General features: G+C 50.9%; 1 pseudogene; it reads left to right on the forward strand.

Annotated features, from left to right (window-relative positions):
- Positions 1-5,072: 5,072 nt before the first annotated feature.
- LOC101570537 lies at positions 5,073-5,323 on the forward strand (annotated as a pseudogene).
- The last annotated feature ends 498 nt before the right edge of the window (positions 5,324-5,821 follow it).

The following is a 5,821-nucleotide window of genomic DNA, read 5'->3' on the forward strand; positions in this document are numbered from 1 at the left end:
AAAAATTAAAATAAAATAAATTAATTTTAAAAATCTAGATGAAAAAAATGAAATCGAAAGGGAATGAAACTGGTTTTTGACATATAGCACTAACAGGGTCTATCTGTGTGCCTCTAACATCTTTGTACTTACGTCCAAAATGAACCAACTATCAAGAAGAAGAGAGTGCCAAACACCCCCACGAACATCACTGGTACCACCCGCATACTTGAGGCTACCACATCTCACCAAGACAACAAGGAGAATCATGCAAAACGAGTCCCTCCTGCCTGCCATGTGCTCCTCTCCTTCCATGAAAATGCCCTTTCCTGTGCCATGCGGAGTTGCAATCGGGACCTCCTAAGGAGCCAGGAATCCCGGGGCCCTGCAGACAGGCCCCGCGGCAGCCTGCGTCCCGACAGCCGGAGCAGGGCTGGCGTGCACGCGTGCTTGGTCTGGCAGACCCCGAGAGGCCTCCTGTCTCCCTCTTCAGCCCCCCACCTGTGCCCTGAGCAGGGGTGTCTGCACTCCATCCTCCAGGCCCACAAGCCAGGACACGTTACGTCGTCGTCCTTAGCTCCAGCTCCCACTAGTTGGCGCAGGGCAAGGCCGGAGCATGCCAGGTTTCCAAGGCCTGGGTGTGGTGAGATGGGGAGACACTCAGCGCCTCCTGCTCTGCCAGCCCCATGAATCCCATCCTGCATGCTGCTTGCCATCCCTGCAACGCAACCTGTCCCGGGTCACAGCTGGAGGGAGGCCAGCCGCTGAAAGCCACTTCTGCAGGAGACTCCTGAGTGAAGGAGACCACACTGCTTACCAGGCGGCAGGAGGAGGAGGCGAGGAGTGACTGCGACCCTTGACAATAAAGAGACATGGCAGGTGTCGTAGTTACCAGTGTAGGGGACAGTGCACACAGCAAATCCTACAACTTTCAGGGTTCATCTTTAATACTGAAAATTATTACAAATACTGAGGCGAGAAAGAAAAAATAACTTTTAAAATAAGACTGTGCTGCGCCAGCCAGAGAGTTCAGTGGACTAAAGTGCCTGCTCAAGCAGACGCAGGGACTGGGGCTCGATCCCTGGGAGCTGTGCCAGCCCTGCTGCTGGGGTGCACTGAGACAGTGACTCGTGATAGAGACTGGGCATAGTGGCACACACCTGTAATCCCAGCGCTTGGAAGGCTGAACACGGGAGGATCACTATGAGTCCCTTCTACGTGGTGAGACCCTGTAGACCCTGTAGACTCTGCCCTAAAATACAAAAAATAATAATAAAATAAAATAAAGTAAAATAAAATAAAATAAAATGAGACTGTGTTAAGGAATGTCAGTGGCAATCGATTATGCGAACCGATTACTACTGATGACTCACTTTCTGTTGTCTAATATTACAGGGAATGCCACTGAAGTGTCAGATCTCACCGATGCAAGTTCTGCTTCAACACTGAGCCGGCTCACCATCTGCACTGTCTTCTTTGCCTAAAAGCCTACACCTGGCATGGAGGAGGCCTGGCCCATGAGGGAGGAGGCCCGGCCCGTGAGGGAGGAGGCCCGGCCCGTGAGGGAGGAGGCCCGGCCCGTGAGGGAGGAGCCCCGGCCCGTGAGGGAGGAGGCCCGGCCGTGAGGGAGGAGGCCCGGCCCGTGAGGGAGGAGAACCAGCCCGTGAGGGAGGAGGCCCAAGAGACCCCGTGCCCACCCAGAGGGCTCTGCCCTTCATTTGGGGAGCTCAGGGCACAGCACAGAACCACCCGACACTGTGGCACAAAGCCACACAGAATGACATGTAAGTTTTCACAAAACTGGTGGTAAACGTGGGCCACTAGTGTCACCTAGTTATAGTCTGAACAGCCACTGTTAACACCATCAAAAGTTATAAACCAAGAATGCTAGCAGGACTGTATTTTGCAGAGCTCAATTCCAGACTGGCTTTTTAAGCCACGTCTTGGGTGTGTGAGCAGGTGTGATACTACCTCAGCCTTCTCTTCCTGTGCCGGCAGCAGGCCCTGCTGGAACGAGTGACTTAGATAAACTTCTAAATCAAAATTCATAAATGAAGGCAGAATTAAAATAATACAAAGTGGAAAAGTGCATTGTGGGTGATATACATGGTATACTGTTGCTTACGAAGAGAGACTTAAATTTCTTAAGAATTCTTTTATGAAATAGCTTGAAATACACCCAGATGGTGGACCTTCCACTGAAAAGCACTATAGTAACTAATCATTTAAAGAGGTAATCCTTCTCAGACGTTAACATAAGAAAATACGGATGTTTCATACATGATTATAACTTGGCAGATATGTACCTTAGTAGATGAGTAGATGGGCTGGTAGACAGACAGACAGACAGACAGACAGACTGGTGGACAGACATATGCTCGAGCATCTGCCAGCAGGAGCTCGGGCAGAGCATGGGTGAAGGAGGCGGCAGTGTGTGTCGGCAGCTGGAGGAGGTCCAGCGTGCCACCGGGATGCCCTTGGGCTGACCATGCTGGTCCGCCCAGCAGGGCCCAGAGTTCCCCTAGCAGAACATGCTGAAGAGCTGTTCTCAGGCTGACAGCAAGGACATGTGGCCAAGAGCAGAGTGTGGGGAACGTGAGGACAGAGACAGGACCCGCGACTTGCTTCTGCGCCAAACCTGCTCGCTGAGATTTTAGGCAAACAAGATTGTCCTCTGAATACCTCCTGTGGCTCAGTAGCTGAATCCTGGGGGCTGCAGGGCCACATTCCCTGGCTTCGGCTCGCTGGCCAGATCCTGCACAAGAGCTCAGGACATCCGCCGTGTAGAGATGCATAACAAGTGCCACTAGAAAGCCCCCCCCCCCGCCCCGGGAAAGAAAGCAGTGCCAACAGAGCACCCCCAAGTAGCCGCAGAGGCTGTGCTCATGACAGACAGACTGCAGAACACTGAAAGAGCCATGTGAGTGAAAGGAGATGGCGCGGCACACCGCGATGTGGGGACTCCTCAGGAGAGACCGAGCAGCGCACAACACTGTGGACGCATGTGGATTTCACATGCACTGTATTCCAGGACAACAGCCAGTTTCTTTAAATAACTAAATACACTCACCACATGACCCCAGAATTGTATTGCTTGTCACAAAAGACACAAAAGACAAAAAGGTACATCTGAGCCTGACAAACTCTGGAGATCACGGAGAAGACTACTCCACAAACCCGGGAATGAAAACAATGCTGCACACAGAAACCAGAACAGATCCTGTCAGTAGGATTTCATCAGAAGGGGCATGCTCTTGACCAGTGAAGCTACAGGAGAAAAGGGTCTATCTCAGCTCACGGTTTCAGAGGCTCCCGGCTAGCACTGGAGAAATGGCATGGCAGAGGGACCTGCACAGGAAAACTCATCATGGCCCAGAAAGAACAAGGGGGAGCCAGAGAGGAGGAGGCCCAGTCGACCAGCCGCAGCCACCAGCACACACCCAGAGGGAGCATCAACAAGTCCTAGGCATCTTGCAAGCTGATCAAGTTGACAATCAAGGGACACTATGGTAAGGTTGTTCCTAAAACTTCATGCGCAATACACCAAACCTGGAAACAATCACAGTGCTCCCCAGGGAACAGATAGTTCTGTCTGCCGTTGTACACCCAGGCCATGAAAGGCACTCAGTGATACAGAGCCACAAGCCAGCGGTGCACAGAGAAATGTGGACAGATCCCAGAGCGTGGTGTCAAGTAATCGACCTCCAAAGGTCCCAGCTTCTATAACTGCACTGAACAAACTTTCTGGGAAATGGCAAGATTCCAGGACAGAAGTCAGATCTGAGGCTGACAGACTGAAGATTATGGAACAGATGGACTCCACAAACCACCAGGAACCCCTGGAATAAGAAAAGCACCTGGTCCTTGAGCATGGAGCACTCCAAGTCAACGTACTTTTCTTAAGATATGTGGACCTACAGACACCTAAAAGAAAAGGACTGCACGTAAGTCACACCTCTGTGAATCCAACTTCACGGGAAACACAGCAGTAATGGAAGATGGCTAAATTTAGAGCCAGACTTTCGCACTGCTGTAAGGTAAACGCTGACTAATTCACAAGACACTCAGGCATGTTCTGCGAACAGGCACATTGCGGCATAGGATGGCCACCTTCACTGTGAGTACTTGTACAGGGAGTGACTCACCCAGGTGCACTTGTTGGCCATGGTTGTACAGATAAAATGCATTACCTGAAGGGGTGGAAATGCTGCCTTGTGACCAGGTGTCAGGCTCTGTCACCTGGTATAAAGCAGAGTCATACAGATAAGACACTGTGGGCGAGGGGCTGTTAGTGTGAGGAGGAGCGTGGTGCCCAGGCTCTCGCAGTTCTAAGTGCTTTCACCCTGTGTCCCTAAGCAACAGCTTTTAGGGCTCCAGCATCATGGCTGTGTTTCTAGTACCCAGGTGGTACCCTCACCTACTGGGAGCCCAGCAGACGGATGACTGTGGCAGATGAAGAAAGGGCAGGTGGGATGGAAAACGATGAGTGGAGATGGTGAATAGAGAGCTTCTGGAGCTCCCCAGGATGTGGTCTGCAGGGCTGTCTTTACTCTCAGTGTTCCAGGACAGAAGCAAGCATCCAGTCTTGGAGGAGCAGAAACTCACCAAGGCAAAGAGGACTGGGAGGTAGTGGGGATGGTGGGGTGGTGCCCGGCGCCCTCAGGAATGAGGTGGGGCCCACTGGCTGCAGCAAGGAGGGGGGACTTCAGCCCAGCACTTCCTTCCTTCCCACTTGCCCCCTCCTCAAGCATGCTGACTGACTTCACAAGAAAAGCACAGCAGTAATGGAAGATGGCTAAATTTAGGGTCGCTGATGGCTTAAAATCCCACTCTCTCCTGCAGCAGCCAACACCTGCCATGAACTCTCTCCCTGTTGTTAATCATTTTCACCTCGCTCCAGTACATGGATGATATTTACAAATAAAATGCTTTTCTGTTCAGAGAACTCTGCCTTTAGCAGTAGTAGTTCCATTTTTTAAAACCAGTCACTCCAGCCCCAGTGATCCTCACTGTTCAAAATTAAGAGAGATTCGCCAAGGTCACTGTGTCCTTGCACTTCTCTGTGTACCGCTGCCTTTGACACTTGTTTGAAAATGCAGATCTTTGTGAAGACCTCCACTGGCAAAACCATCACCCTCAAGGTGGAGTCCAGCAATGCCATTGAGAACGTCAAGGTCAAGATCCAAGACAAGGCAGGCATCCCCCCAACCAGCAGAGGCTGATCTTTGCTGGCAAACAGCTGGAAGATGGGCACACCCTCTCTGACTACAACATCCAGAAGGAGTCGACCCTGCAGCTGGTGCTCCATCTGAGGGGAGGTGTTTGTGTTTCCCCTATCTTTTAAGCTTTCAACAAGTTCCACTGCACTTCAATAAAGTTCTTGCATTCCAAATGAAAATAAATAAATAAAATTAAAAGTGTGATGACAGTACACTGCAATTTTGTGTGTGTGAGTGAAAACAGAAGACAAGTTAAACTGGGTATAGTTTAAAAACATTCACTTTCACCCTCTATGCCAGGTAATCCATGACTTGCTGGTAAGGAGAAGAGGAAGGCCGATGGCTGAGGAAACCCATCTTCACCACGTTCTTGTTGCTGGGACACAACACCCAGCATGCACAACTTCAAGGAAGAGAGATTTACTTTGGGTCACAGTTGGTGGAGGTCTCAGTCCCTAGTGAGATGTCTCCAGGGCAGACAAGAAACAATCCCAAGCAGGGTAGGCAGGAAGAAGCGAGTGCCCAAGGGAGAAAGAGGGATATACACTCCACAGCCCTACTCCCAGTGACCTCCTCTTCCCAGCAGGCTTCACTTGCTAACATCAGACCCAGCTATAAGCCCA

Source organism: Octodon degus, unplaced genomic scaffold, assembly GCF_000260255.1.
Source record: "Octodon degus isolate 3935 unplaced genomic scaffold, OctDeg1.0 scaffold00039, whole genome shotgun sequence".
NCBI lineage: Eukaryota > Metazoa > Chordata > Mammalia > Rodentia > Octodontidae > Octodon > Octodon degus.